Source organism: Panthera pardus, unplaced genomic scaffold, assembly GCF_024362965.1.
Source record: "Panthera pardus isolate Hobbes unplaced genomic scaffold, ASM2436296v1 HiC_scaffold_13, whole genome shotgun sequence".
Taxonomy (NCBI): Eukaryota; Metazoa; Chordata; class Mammalia; order Carnivora; family Felidae; genus Panthera; species Panthera pardus.
Window position 1 is genome coordinate 115,627,135 of NW_026526688.1, and position 16,315 is coordinate 115,643,449.

Sequence of the window (16,315 nt, forward strand, 5' to 3'; positions counted from 1 at the left end):
ACATATTAAAATAATATTTTGGCTATGTTGGGTTAAACAAAATTTATTATTAAGAATAATTTTACCTGTTTCTGTTCACTTTTTTAATGTGGTTACTAAAAAATTCCAAATAATGCCTCCTGCTATTGGCCTTTTCTTCTCTAAACCTTGCCCACACTACTGAATATAGCCCTTTTTTATTCTTTTCAAATACACAGTTTAAATATACCATCAGTTTCTGACTGTTGGACCCAACTAATACCACCCTGCCACCAAAACAATAAAAAATGAAAGAAAGAAAGAAAGAAAGAAAGAAAGAAAGAAAGAAAGAATAAAGAAAGAAGGAAAGAAGAAAGAAAATTTTAAAAATCTGTGATTAATTCATTTTATTCTTTATGAGCTAAATTACCACTCTATTTTTAAAATTATTTTAGAGAGAGAGAGAGAACACAAGCAGGAGAGGGGGCCAGAGGGAGAGAGAGGCTCCCTCTCAAACAGGCTCCATGCTTAGTGTGGAGCCTGATGCAGGGCTCGATCTCATGACCCTGGGATCATGACCTGAGCCAAAATCAAGAGTCGCTAAACCAACTGAGCCACCCAGGTGCCCCAGAACTCTGTTTTTTAAAGAGAAACAAGTTTGTTTGGAGGAATATATTTAGTGGGCACTATTAGCTAGGTGACCCTTAGCTTCTAACGATGTTTCCTAAACAATTTTTATGGTGTGGTCTAGTGGAGTAATCCTCAAAAATGTTTCCCAAATGTCAGGAAATATTAATAATGCTGAGTAGCTATCATATGCTAGACAATTTTTGGATAAATTGTTTAATTCAACTCTCTCAACAATCCTGAGAGATAGGACTGTTTTGAGATACCCTCATTTTACCTACCAGGAAACTGAGGCGTAGAGAAGTTACTTGCCCACGGTTGGTAAACATGGAGGCCAAAATCAAGCCCAGATTTCTTGATCTTTATAGCCCAGGATCACTCTAGCACACCAAATAAGAGTTACTCCTTACTCTACGGCATCTTAAAATTTAGAGGGGCAAGTTGTTGATTATACTAGATCTTGATCTTTAAGCTTTCCTTGCAATGTAGATGGTCTTTAGCCTCCTTTTCCCTCTTACCCAACCTCGCAGACCACATTGCATTTCTCTTGGCCCAAGGGGAACTATTTTCAAACAGCCCTAGGAAAGACCATAGCTCACAATACTTCCATGAAAAGTTGCGTCTAGGGGTGGCTTGTCAGGTCACTTGCAGGAAGGAAGAGCCAGAGGTTTGGTGAAATAAATCAGGCCAATTTGCATTCTGCTGAGTCCAGCCCCATCCCCAGCCACTATCTCATCCTCTTCTGCTCTTGATCCTTAATCAGAGTCCTATGTGGACCCTTAGTCTTGCTTCCCTTTGATGACAATGGAAAAGCGTGTAACAGAGGCTCAGAGATGGAAACTGTGCCCAAGTCACAAAAGAGACAAAGGTCTTCCATTTGGGGTTGAAGATGTCACAGTGCTGCCTCCTGTTCATATTTTCAGTCTATGCATAATTTGATCCTCCTGCACTGACTCCAACTTACAGTGTAATTCTTATTGGGAGTTTTAAAGTGATGTTTACACACATGTTAGCACTTGTTGCCCTGGACTTCACGTATCCTCCCTTGCTAAATGGGTGTGAAATAAAAATATTTTTTTAATGGAGGTAGGGACTGTACTTGAACCCATGTTAATTCCGGAATTGTGCACAGCTGTGTGACATTAAACTCTAAAAAGGAAATTATAGGAGCCTACAGGATCACTGCAAAATTGGTTATGGTTTTGGACTTCTTATTTAGTGCAAGAAATCCTTTGGGTGCATAATAAATACCGACCATCTGATTAAATGTAACAAAGCAAGGGATGCTTCCTCTTCTACCCATTTTACTGTTTAGCCTGATCTAGTATGACTTTGTGACCACCTAGATATCTTCTCATCTAAGCTCTTCTGAAGATGAAAATAGAGGCAATGTTACCTAGGATTAAAAGCTGAGCTAAAATGAGGCAGTTGTGAGTTTAGCCATGTTACTTAAATGCTGCAGGATGGTGGGCTAGCTCCTCTTGACACCCCAATTTCCTTATCTGCAAAAAGAGGGTAGTGTCATATCAGTTAGGGTTCTTCAGGTGCAAGCAACAGAAACCAACTGTTAAGTAACTTACACAAAATATTTTTTAAAAGGGAACTTATTGTTATAATATGAGGTAGCTGAAATAATCCAAGGAAAGAATGAATTAGGCCTCAGAAGAATATGAAGTGATGGAGTGCCAGAGGTCTGGAAAGCAACACTTTGTGGGCATTATTAGGGCACCTCGACCAGAATGGGAGAACTCTTACCTAATTTCATCCTTTGGCCTTTCTACTCAAGATGCAAATTCCCAGAAAGAGTCTGCAGGGTCTGGTTGGGGTCCTGCATTCCTTCCTTTGGCCAAGGGAGGGCAGGAGAAAGTAGGGTGTCCTGACCAACAAACTGCAGTAAGAGAGACTGAGTTCTTATATAAAACATCAGGGTGCTGTTACCATGGAAAGAAATGTGGTATTGAGCAAGCAAGAGAAATGAAGTGTCTTTCAGACTCTTGACTTATAGAATCATTATGCCATTCAAATGAGATCATTGACTTAGGTACACACAGTGACAGTACATATAAGTTGTCAATTAAGATGATTTAAAAATTGTTATTAAGAAAGAGTTCATAATCCAGTATACTCTACTAACAATGATCATGTTTTCAAAGAGCGTATTTTATACACACACACACACAGACACACACACACACACAGCAGTCCCTTAGATTCTACTAATGGGACATTGTAGCAATTTGCTATCTAACTAGATGGAGATACAGGGAAAACAAAATAAGTAGTAATTATATCCCAAATAGCATGCAAGTATTTAATTAAAAAATCTGCCTTTGCTATTTCAAACACAAGCCAACAATAAATCCCACGCCATCTATTTTAGTTATGGTAAATCATAGTCGTATGTGGTCATGATTATGGCTAATTGTGGGATAAAGGATTTAATTTTAGAGTATGAATGAAGTACACTCTTGTTGACATTTATGCATGACAGTCTGAGAACAATAGGGGAAGAGCTAACAGCTATGTGATATAAATTCCCCAACAGGGAGAATAATAAAGAACATTTGAATCAATAATTCTGATTCTTAATGATGGTACTGATGATTCTGGAAGCTTGAACTCTCCATATTTAGAATATACCAGCTGCTTCAAATTAGAGAGACTGTAGACTCTTCTGACATGGGTTCATTGTTGTGTGTGTGTGTGTGTGTGTGTGTATGTGAATTAGTCTCACTGATATGTGCAAACAGAAAATCTAGAATACTTGCTTTCCTGAAATAGTTTATGGAGGAATATATTCTGTGGTACATTGCTATGCCATACTAAGATTGATAATGTGCATTGAAATTTGTAACTTTTGAAAGAACCTTAAGAGAGAATCTAGTAACATTTGGCCTCAAATTGCTTGGGACTGCATGACATCAGGAACTTAAAAGGAACCAACTCTGATTTTTTTTTATTTAAACTTCTGCTTTCACTTCACAACAATGTCTCCCATTAAAACTAAACAATTAGCGCTGTCAAAGCAAGGCCTCAAACAATTAACATAAGACTCAAAGTTATTTCCCTCATCATAAATCTTCAGTAACAGGCAAAATATGTATACAATATGAAGAGGAACAGAGTATGCCCTCTGCTTCCATAACACATCCCCATTAAGAAAAACTCGTCTACACTGACAGTAGGTATTTAGTGTCACAATATAGCTCCTGCAAAAACTTTTCAGGGAATTCTGTAAATAAATATGAGTTGAAAGAAATTTAAAATAGTACCATTTTATAATTGTACTGTGTGCAATACACTGCGGGTATTAAACTGAATCTGAGTCACCACCCTTTCCATTATGGGAAGTTCTTAAAATTCACACAGTGCCTCCATTAGGGGGTGAAGGGGAGGAGACTTAGCTAACGGCTCAGGTTGTGTCCCCATCAGAGACTCAGGTTGAATTTGTATATTTGTATATCTGACTGAGATTTCTTTCCTTCCTTCCATCCTCCTTGCCACTCTCCCTTTCTCTCTCTCTCCCTCTCTCTTTTCTTTCTTTCTTTTGGTTAAACGTGATATTGTAGAATCACATGTGATTGTAATAAGTGACATAGAGAGATCCAGTGGACCTTTTGCCAAGTATCCCCCCGTGGTAACATCTTGCAGAAGTATAGTGCAATACAACCAGGGTTTGACGTTGATGTGAGTCAAGATACAAAATATTTCCATTCTGCAATTATCTATCATGTTGCCTTTTATAGTCCCAGATACTTCTCTCCTGCCCTAATTTTGTCACTTTACAAATGTTTCATAAACAGGGGCACCTGAGTGGCTCAGTCAGTTAAGTGTCCAGCTTCAGCTCAGGTCATGATCTCGGGGTTCACGAGTTTGGCCCTGCATCGGGCTCTGTGCTGACAGCTCAGGGCCTGGAGCCTACTTCATATTCTATGTCTCCCTCTCTCTCTCTCTCTGCTCCTCCCCCACTAGTTCTCTCTCTCTCTCTCTCTCTCTCTCTCTCAAAAATAAATAAAACGTTTAAACAAAAAAGAATGTTCCTTAAATGGATTCATGCACTATATAATATTTGGGGACTGGCTTTTCTGACTCAACATAATTCTCTGGAACTTCATTAAGAAGCTGTTGTGTGTATTAATAGTTTATATTTTCATTGCTGGGTAATAGTTCATGGTATGGAATACCAGTTTGTTTAACAATTTACCTGTTGAAAGACATCTGGGTTTGTTTCCCATTTTTGTCAATTAAGAATAAAGCTGCTTGGGAATGCAAGCTGGTGCAGCCATTCTGGAAAACAGTATGGAGGTTCCTCAAAAAACTAAAAATAGAACTATCCTACAACCCAGCAATTGCACTACTAGGCATTTATCCAAGGGATACAGGTGTGCTGTTTCGAAGGGACACATGCACCCCCATGTTTATAGCAGCACTATCAACAATAACCAAAGTATGGAAAGAGCCCAAATGTCCATCGATGGATGAATGGATAAGGAAGATGTGGTATATATATATATATATATATATATATATATATGTATATATATATATATATACACACACATATATATATATATATATAGTGGAGTATTACTCGGCAATCAAAAAGAATGAAATCTTGCCATTTGCAACTACATGGATGGAACTGGAGAGTATTATGCTAAGTGAAATTAGTCAGAGAAAGACAAAAATTATATGACTTCACTCATATGAGGACTTTAAGAGACAAAACGGATGAACATAAGGGAAGGGAAACAAAAATAATATAAAAACAGGGAGGGGGACAAAACAGAAGAGACTCATAAATATGTAGAACAAACTGAGGGTTACAGCAGGGGTTGTGGGAGCGGGTATGGGCTAAATGGGTAAGGCGCACTAAGGAATTTACTCCTGAAATCATTGTTGCACTATATGCTAACTAATTTGGATGTAAATTTTAAAAAAATAAAAAATAAAACAAGTTAATAAATAAATAAATAAAAGAAAGAAAGAAAGATCTCCCGCTGACTAATGAATTAAAATACATAAAATATGATTAAATATGTAGGTCATTAAGGTTCTTTAAAAAAAAAAAAACAAGAGACAATACAAAGGGGGAAAAGAAAGAAAAGTCGTTGTTTACCTTTGGAAGATGCAAGGTCACCAATTCATTATTTTGAAAGCTGGTTAATACAGAATGAATTTATCCACCTTTTCTTGTACCAACGGAATCCCAGGGTAACCAAATATGTCTTGAGAAGTTTCTCCTCATAATTATGTTCTAACTTGTTAAGTGAAAGAGATATAATTAGAATACCACCATTTTGCAGTCCTTAATGAGTTGATGGATTTAGATAATTAATACATGTTTGAGAGGCATCAATGCTTCCTCATGGAAATACATAAAACTACCTCTGAAGTATTTTTGCAAGGAAATATAATCTAAATATGATTAGGTCCGGGGCGCCTGGGTGGCGCAGTCGGTTAAGCGTCCGACTTCAGCCAGGTCACGATCTCGCGGTCCGTGAGTTCGAGCCCCGCGTCAGGCTCTTGGCTGTTGGCTCGGAGCCTGGAGCCTGTTTCCGATTCTGTGTCTCCCTCTCTCTCTGCCCCTCCCCCGTTCATGCTCTGTCTCTCTCTGTCCCAAAAATAAATACAAAAAAAAAAAAAAAAACGTTGAGAAAAAAATAAATATGATTAGGTCCATAGATCTAAACTTCCAGGTTTCAGGAAATACAAGAGTCAGAGAGATTCTTGTTGTATGATTCCACAGCAAAATTCAAAATGTCATGAACTCAAACAAATGACTGTTTCTTTAACATATAAATTGTAAAGGAAATAAAAATAATCATTTAAAATTGAGAGACATAAAAAACATATCTACCAATTACAATATGTGAAATCTTTTGGTCTTTTGATTTGAACAACTTGAGACAACTGGCAATATTTGAACATGAACTGTGGAGTTTGCTAATATTAAGTTTAGTTTTTTAGTGTGGTAATGGTATTATTGTTTTTAAGACTCTGTCTTTTAGGTATATGTAGTGACTATTTCTGGATAAAATTATATGCAGACCGGGATTTGCTTCAAAATGAAATCTAGAAAGATAAGTATGGATATAGATGAAACAAAATGGTCCTTAAATTGATAATTATTGAGTCTGGGTTAACAGGCATATGGCATTAAATTATATTCTTTTTATACACATACCATAATTTTATTTAAAATTATTATGTGTTATATAATATACAACATTATAATTTTATATAATCTCTTTGTATTAGTCTTTATAATAAAATATTTTAATTAAAATATGAAAAAAAGAATAAAGCTGCTACAGATACTTGCATACCAATGTTTACAGCAACTTTATTTCCAATAGCCAAGAGGTACAAACAACTCAAATGTACACCAACATATAAATGGGTAAACAAAATGTAGTACATGCATAGCATAAAATATTATTCAGCCTTAAAAAAGAGTGAAATTCTGATACAGGCTACATCATGGATGAACCTTGAAAACATTATGCTATATGAAATGAGCCAGAAACAACAGGACACGTAGTGTATGATTCCACTTACAGGATTACCTAAAATAGGCAAATTCCTAGAGAGAAAAAGGAGAGTAGAGGTTACCAGGGATTGAAGGGGAGAGGAAGATGGGGAGTTCTTGTTTAATGCGAATGGAGTTACTATTTGGGATGATGCAAAAATTCTGGAAATGGATAGTGGCAATGGTTGCACAATACTGCGAATGTACTTTATGTCACTGAACTACACACTTAAACATGGTTCAAATGGTAAAATTTTATCACAATTGCTGTGTAAGCACTTGTACCTAGGTTTTCGTATAAGCAGAAGTCTTCATTTCTCTGAAATAAAAGCCCGGGAGTATAATTGCTGGGTCATATGACAGTTGCATTTTTATCTTTTAAAGACATTGCTAAACTATATTCCCAAGTACCGTGCCATTTAAATTCCCATCACCAATGTGTGAGTGATCCATTTTCTCTGCATCTTCACCAATATTTGGTACTGTCACTAATTTTTAAAAAAAATTTTAGCCATTCTGATAGGTGTGTGCTGATATCTCGTTATTTTTTTTTAAATTTTTTTAACGTTTATTTGTTTTTGAGAGACAGAGACACAGCGCAAGTGGGGGAGGGGCAGAGAGAGAGAGGGAGACACAGAATCCAAAGCAGCCTTCAGGCTCTGAGCTGTCAGCACAGAGCCACACGTGGGGCTCAGACTCACAAACAGTGAGATCATGACCCACGCTGAATTCGGACACTTAACTGACTGAGCCACCCAGGCACCCAGCTCATTGTGGTTTTAATTTACAATTCCCTAAGAACTAAAGATGTTGAATATCTTTTCAGATGCATTCTGTCATCTGTATGTTTTCCTAGGTGAAATGCCTCTTCATGTCTTTTGCCTACTCTCAAATCGAATTGTTTGCCTGTTTATTATTGAGTTTTAAGAGTTCTTTTAAAAAATCTTTTTTTTAATGTTTATTCATTTTTGAGAGAGAGACAGAGAGACAGAGAGTGAGCAGAAGAGGGAAACACAGAACTCTAAGTGGGTTCCAGACTCTGAACTGTCATCACAGAGCCCGACGCCGAACTTGAACCCAGGAACCCTGAGATCATGACCTGAGCCAGTCGGATGCTTAACCGACTGAGCCACTCAGGCGCCCCTGGAGAGTTCTTTATATACTCTGTGTACTAGACCTTTGCCACAGATGTAATTTTCACATTTTCTCCTACTCTGTCACCTGTCTTTGAATTTCATAGAACAGAGTTTTAAAAATTTTGATGATGTCCATTTATCATTTTTTTTCTTTCTGGGAATTATGTTTTGGTCAAGTCTAAGAACTCTTTGCCTAGTCCTAGATCTCAAAGATTTCTCCTGCTTTTGTTTTTCTTAGAAGTTTTATAGTTTTATAATTACATTGAAATCTGTGATTCATTTTGAGTTAAATTTTGTATAAGGTGGAGGGGTTCCTGGTGGCTCAGTCTGTTAAGTGTCCGATTTCAGCTCAGGTCATGACCTCATGGCTTGTGGGTTCAAGCCCCATGTTGGGCTGTGCTGACAGCTCAGAGCCTGGAGCCTGCTTGGGATTCTGTGTCTCCCTCTCTCTCTTCCCCTTCCTGCTTATAACCTGTCTCTCTCTTTCAAAAGTAAGTAAACATTAATTTTTTTTTTAATTTTGTATAAGGTGTGAGATTTTGGTCAAGGCTATTATTTTTCCCCCCATGGATATCCAATTGCTTTGTACCACTTATTGAAAACACTATCCTTTCTCCATTGAATTTTTTTGATTGCCCAAAAATGATTCTCTTTCCTCCCATCCTCCTTTCTTTTTGACTACTGCTTAACATACTCTACATAATCTCATTGTGGCTGGCTTTTCTTTGTGTAGACTAAGGTTTTGGCACCTTTATGCTATGAAGTTGGATGCTCAACATGTACATGGAAGGCATAAATTTACATTTTCTTCCATATTTACAAAATAACCACACCAGCATATTACTGGTCCAGTTATATACTTTCGTAGTTGTCATGTTTATTAATGTGCAAAAGAGAGAAGGAAACAAATAGTACATTTTAGTCCTCCCTTTGTTATACAATGTACCCGGTGTCAACAGCACCAATTAGTCTTGGTTTATTCCTGTTCTGCCATATTAGGAAGCCCAGAAACTAGGGAATGAGGCACAGGAGACTTTCCAGTCAACAAAAGTGGTGATGAGAACAGGAACATATGCGAACAGATCCTGTACCTTCCACTGTCCTCTCTCTTCCTCCCTGAACAAAGTAGTCAGATCTTCACTTTTGAATAAGGTTTTGAATATTTATTGTGTAGGTTGTAATATAAGAATTACAAAATGTGCCATTAGAGTGATATTTGTGTTGAAATTGTTGATAATAATTCATTGATTTGCCCCGTATTTATTGAGTATATCAAAATTGCCCTAATTGCTGTTATAACCCCAAAGAAAAAAAAATTGTAAGTTTTGGTGTCCAAGAATTTATAATTTACCTGAAGACATGAGAATATACCTAAAACATAAATATGTTAAATATGTGCCATATAAAGGGAATGAATGATAAATGATGGTTAAAAACAAAAATAGTTCAGTGAAGAGGAAAAGTCTCTTTGGTTGGGAATGGATGTGGGAAAGTATCACTGAGCAATGAAGATGGGCTTTGCAGTAAACTTCAAAGTGGAGACAGGATTTCAGATAGTTAAAGACCATGAAGGATGCAAAGGACAGTGAAGATGATTACCCTAACAAAGATTTGGTGTCAAGAAAACAGGGCTCCTCTGTTTGGGGGATGATAGACCAGTTTTGACATTTTGGTTCAAAAAGTAGGAGATTCAAATACAAAGGGAATAAATGCATGGTAACACAATTTGAATGCAGTGGAAAGATGCCTATTTGTACCTGGACCCTATACTCACAACACCTCCCAAAAACCTTTAAAGATTTAGGCTTTAAATAGGATGGAAGGATGTTTTCATTTGTGTAATTGCTTTTTAAGATTTTAGACTGAATAATGGATAAAATGTAGTGGTTGATAAGAAAAATCTTTATTTTCCCAATAAAAGTAAAAATATTTGTTTGCATAATTTGTCAGCATGAAATCACAATAATTTTGTTGCTAATTCAGTTCACTTTTGAAAAAATTCAGGCCAGGGACACCTGGGTGGCTCCATCGGCTAAGTGTCCAACTTTGGCTCAGGTCACGATCTCTGGATTGGTGAGTTTGAGCCCCCAGTCCAGGCTCTGTGCTGACAGTTCCTTTGCTATACTCTGATTCTATCCATTTCCCCCATATAGGCTGACTGATAACAGCAGAGTCAATCACACTTTAAATAATTTTTTTAATATGAAATTTATTGTCAAATTGGTTTCTATACAACACCCAGTGCTCATCCCAAAAGGTGCCCTCCTCGATACCCATCACCCACCCACCCCTCCCTCCCACCCCCATCAACTCTCAGTTTGTTCTCAGTTTTTTTTTAAATTTTTTTTAACGTTTATTTATTTTTGAGACAGAGAGAGACAGAGCATGAACGGGGGAGGGGCAGAGAGAGAGGGAGACACAGAATCCGAAACAGGCTCCAGGCTCTGAGCTGTCAGCACAGAGCCCGACGCGGGGCTCGAACCCACGGACCGTGAGATCATGACTTGAGCCGAAGTTGGACGCTTAACCGACCAAGCCACCCAGGCGCCCCATGTTCTCAGTTTTTAAGAGTCTCTTATGCTTTGGCTGTCTCCCACTCTAACCTTTTTTTTTTTTCTTCCCCTCCCCCATGGTCTTCTGTTAAGTTTCTCAGGATCCACATAAGAGTGAAAACATATGGTATCTGTCTTTCTCTGTATGACTTATTTCACTTAACATAACACTCTCCAGTTCCATCCACGTTGCTACAAAAGGCCATATTTCATTATTTCTCATTGCCACGTAGTATTCCATTGTGTATATAAACCACAATTTCTTTATTCATTTAAATAATTTTTCAATTATTATATGCTGCATTGGCAAAATTATGAGCAGATATTTTTCACACAATTGTGATTTCAATTGAGCAACATGTACAGGACTTGGAGTCCTGACCTGGATTGAATTCTTGTTCATGTCACTTGTCATCTTTGAGTGGGGAGATAATAATAGCATTTTCCTCATATTGTTGTGATAAGGATAAAATGAAACCATGTATGTGTGTGTTTTTTTTCCAGAAAATTGGTAGACTGTTAATTTAATAATATTAGATAATAAACTTCATGATGGTCTGGACTACCTCTCATATATCTTAGGATTTTCCAAGTGCCCTGTGTACTACCTGGCATGTAGCACCTCGTTATTTTTGGTAGCATTATTGAAAATAGCAACAGTACCACAGCACATTTATTTGCCTTTACGCATAGAATCTGTTTAACAAGCTTGTTGATGGATAAATAAATGTCCTATGAACTTATTTACAAAGAATTTAGCATAGAGTTATCTTATTTAATCACAGTCAATCATCTAGAATAGAAAAGTCAAATTCGGGGGGGCCTGGGTGGCTCAGTTGGTTAAGCGGCCAACTTCCGCTCAGGTCACGATCTCGCGGTCCGTGAGTTCGAGCCCCGCGTCGGGCTCTGTGCCGACAGCTCAGAGCCTGGAGCCTATTTCGGATTCTGTGTCTCCCTCTCTCTGACCCTCCCCCGTTCATGCTCTGTCTCTCTCTGTCTCAAAAATAAATAAACGTTAAAAAAAAAGTCAAATTCCTTGTGTCCAAAATTATGACTTGTTATACTTGTTATACTTCTGATATGATATATCGTGTAATGCTGAGTAAAAGTCAAATTACATTTCATCCAATGGCTTCACTTTGTGTTTAAGCAGATGTCATGCATTATTTAATAGGATATAACATGCAGAAAAGTTAAAAAGTTTAAGCTTAGAAGGTTCAAGCCTAAACATTTAAACTTACTTTGTGATAACATATAGACAGGTATAATGTTTATATATGTGCACATAACTATGTCTTGAGGTATATATCTATATATGTAAATGTGTAGATGTATAGGTACTGTAGATATACAACCATATAGTCTAAGTTGAAATGAATCCTAGTGCCTCAGAATGTGCTGAGTTTCAAATCACATTGAAACAAAATGAACATGTGTAGCTGTACAGCAATTGTCATGCTAAAATTAAAACTATTTCAGAGTTCATATAGCATTCCAGATGAGAGAAGCTTTCTTTAATATAGACTGGTGTAGCAGAAACCAAAATACATGCAGCAGAATGAAATTTTATGTGTAGGTCTGTGGATGAGTGATTTAAGATTTATGATAATAAATTAAAGTGACTATTTTTATGAATTATCCCCTTATGAATCTATTTGACCATTTATCAAAGTCTTACATGGTTAAATGTCAAGGTTTAGCAAACAAACAAACAAACATCTGGATACTATGACGGATGAGAAAGACAGAAGTGCATCTGTGCACAAGTACGGTGAGTGTAAGTTGGTAGTAAGGCTGGGAATAGCACAGCATTAGCTGAGTGTGTGACACACTTAGCAGAACAGATCCTGAACACGTGCGAGCCCTTATGGTTTCGGTCAGCAACACTGTCCAACCACGACATGGGGCCCCTTCTAGGATAAGTCACGAGTGTGTAATTTACCATGGAGTGGCCTATTTATGGTGCACAGGAGGATACCTTGCTGGTTTTTTTTTTTCCACAGTCATTAAATCTTACCAGGAGTTAGAATCCATGATACTGTACAACTTTGCACAAGATGACAGCGTGCTTCCTACAGTCTTCCTGTCTTTGAAGAAAACAGTATTAAGCAGTCTGACCAGAACTTGAGGAATGAGAAAAATGTGACTTTTTGAGCCAGATGAACTTGCCCTCACATCCTGGCTCTTTATTTAATTTTTTTTGGCCCACTTTTTAGTTGTCTTTTTTTTTTTTCACAACAGAGAAATCAGTATGTGCCTTTCATGGGCACTTTGAGTATTAAGTGCGATAATGGATGCAAATATACAATATAATGCCCAATGTCTATTAGGTGGTCATACTCCGTCATTGTCCAACACCCTATCTCCTCTGCATTTCCTATCATCCACGGGTAAATTAAGAAAAAAATCTTAGAGTTTTATAGTTTCTAAAATTAGAACCTTTACATGTTTTCTTATGGAAAATTGATGCTAATTCATACAAGAAGAATGCGATAGCTTCTCTTATATCAGTACCTATAAAACAAGCCAGCAATGTTCTAGGAGCTTTATATATGTTAATATTTGAGTACATGTATTAATAAATAGCTCATCCAGTAGATATTATTATAAGTATTTTGCAGATGCTCAAAATAATCATGAGGAAAAAGTACCAACTTATTTATGTTGGCTTTATAACAAGAATGCAAGCTCTGTTGGAAGAAGACATGTTTGCCCTACTTATATTTTAAGGCACTTTGCTTTTCACTTAATAGGCAGTCAAGAAACATGAATTGATTGCTTCTTCTTGAAAAGCTTCATTGCTAAATCTAGAAGGATGGCTTTATAGAAACTGTTTCTCTGATCCAAATCAAGAAGCGTTACATAGTAAAGATCTATCTAGGTAGTAAGTGAAAAAGCAGGAGTTTTCCTCTGGAATTTGTGAATCACTTTGATGAATTTTGCTTCTGTGAACTGGTTTGTTCATCGATGTAAAGATGGGGGTGAAAAGGAGAGGGAGGGAAGAAAGAGAGAGAGGGAGGGAGGGAGGGAGTGAGGGAGGGAGGTGACACAATTTTTTAAATTCTCAGGTGTGAGAAATTACTAGTGAATTATCCTTGAAGTGATCAGATTGCATTTCAGGAGGTTGCACTGAAAAGGGTATATTGCAAAAAAATTATTATAGCATTACCAGCCTGAGGCACTTACTTCTTTGTACCTATTAACTAGCATCACAAATGAACGGACACTCCATCACAATAGATTTAGAGTACTGAAGAAAGTAGTCTCAGGTTGCTACATCTGGATTTTTTTCAAGGGTGGAAAATAAAATAATGAGGATACCAACCGGGCCACCCACTGCAAAATGTGGGTGACCAAATGAGCCAACAGAACCTCTAATGAGTATTTACTCCAAGGGACTCTGCATGTAAACTACTTCCAGACTGATGTGGTGCCAAGCTTCAAGGATTAAGTCTTTCAATGGCTTTTGTTGATCAGCGGCCACAGCATCTAGGAACAAAGGAGGGGTCTCCTTATTAAGCATATCAAGAATATTACTTTCAGACAAGAATAATGCAAAGAATGGATCAAAGAACACTATAAAATAGATGGAAGACGGTAGAAATAAGTAATAACAGCATCATTCATACTCTGTATTTAGAGTGACTATAGTTAAGGCATTATTTTCCAGAAGACTTTAAAGCATCGCTTAACATTTATGTGGTCTGGCCTACATTATAGGTAGTTGTGAACATGTCCTTGGGTTTGATGATTTTGGGAGCAAGAGTTTCTCTGCTCTGTCTCATCAGTGTGCCATTAATCTTTTGTTCTTTTCCTCCTTTAGCATTAAAGAGTATAGATGTAAGTTTTTTAATAATTATTTTTGAAATACATTAAATGGAACCTTGCAGTTATGATGGCTTTAATAATATAGAACGCATGAGGACTAACATAACACGGTTTTCTTTTAGGAGAAAGAAATCTGTGAGACAAAGAAAAGATATCTGGAGGGAATAGCTCAGTATCGCTTAGAAAGTTAGTGGCTGAGTTTATCCTGACTCAGGGATCTTGCATATCTCAGACAAATCCAATCCCTCAATGCCATGCAAATGACAGGGTGCATACGGAAAATCACATTCTCAATATGTTTACCCAGAGAAAACACAAAGCAAGAAAATGTTTATGCACTGTGACAAAAGTCAGTGCTAGAATAGGTTCTAAGATGGCCACCCAAACAAATGTTTACTTCTGTAAAGCAAAACAAAACTTAATTTGGTATTTTAAAAGGTTGAAACATAACAACAGCTATTTGATTCCTTTCTCTTCCTGTTTCTAAATAGTTGCATTATTTGAAAACCTTTATTTTTTCAGTCCCTTCTCAAAGAAGTAGTCAGTTGCAGTTAACAGTAAGATTTCCTAAGAAACACTCCTGGATGTAAATTGTGGCCATGTTTCCCCCTCTTTAGGTACAAACTAGCCATATGGGTATGAGGCGTTGACTTGCAATTTTGGAACTGCGCTGTCTTGATTCAAGATTTTTCCAATGATAATCAATACTAGTTTTGCCACAATCCTGACACATGCTATGGGTCCGACAGGCCCTGTGCTGATATAGCAATTGACAAACTAGTAATAATGTAATAAATACATGATGATCATATTGATGTTGGTGAGAATAGTAATAATAATAGTGACTGTTGAGTACCTGCTCTTTGCTAAGCACTTCGCTGAGATTTTCATATACATCATCTCCCTGAATCTTCAGAGAGATAATGGCAAAGATAGATAACCATTACTCTTTTCTAAATGGACTGCGGTTGGATACTTGCAGTTATACACATAGAGGGCTTCCAAAATTTTTATTTACATTCTTAATTTAACACTCCTATAAAGTGCCAGAAAATGTTTTCATTTCTTTACGTCCACTGATTCATTCAATCCTCACAATAGCCATGTAAAGTAGATAGCAGTAATGTCCCTATTTTATAAATGTGAAAAGTGAGGCTAAATTAACTGTTACAGGTCATGCATCAGAAAAGTGGTAGAACCGGGCTTCCAAACTCAAGCCACCTGGCTAGAGCACATTAAAGTTTGACCCAAACTCAAAAATACACGTTCTGAGGAAAATAATCACAGTGGCTGGATTTTCATAAAATTCTATCCAACTCATAATATCTCTGAAACTGTATGGTAAGCATCTCCCTCCTCTGTTCTGCAGCCAGCTCTAGAGTAGACACAGGAAGTTCTCCAGGTCTTCTGTCCCTGGGGTCGAGTCCCACACAGTGGAGCTGAGAGGAAGGTAGGAATTATGAGGGTGGGGGATATTTCTAACCAAGCTGAACTCCTGGGGGTGTTTCTGTGCTCTCAAGGATTCCGTGCCTTCTTTTGTCAGCTCCTTTCCTGTGCCTCTATGAGTCATTCCAAGTTGTTTTTTTCCTCCAGGCATTCTTTAGTTTGGAAAGCGGTGGAATATTTCTCTCACCTGAAGCAAGCATTCAAAGTAACTGTCAAAAGCTTTCAAAGGTGGTATA

The 16,315-nt window shown here is 37.3% G+C and overlaps 1 protein-coding gene and 1 non-coding gene across 2 annotated transcripts in view; one reads left to right on the forward strand and one right to left on the reverse strand.

The window, feature by feature from the left end:
• DKK2 (dickkopf WNT signaling pathway inhibitor 2) overlaps positions 1-16,315 on the forward strand; it is a 103,993-nt gene that overhangs the window by 46,449 nt on the left and 41,229 nt on the right. The gene's annotated exons all lie outside the window — the stretch shown is intronic.
• On the reverse strand, positions 3,599-3,713 carry LOC128776715 (U5 spliceosomal RNA). Its single transcript, XR_008421894.1, has one exon. It is a non-coding gene; the product is annotated as a U5 spliceosomal RNA (small nuclear RNA).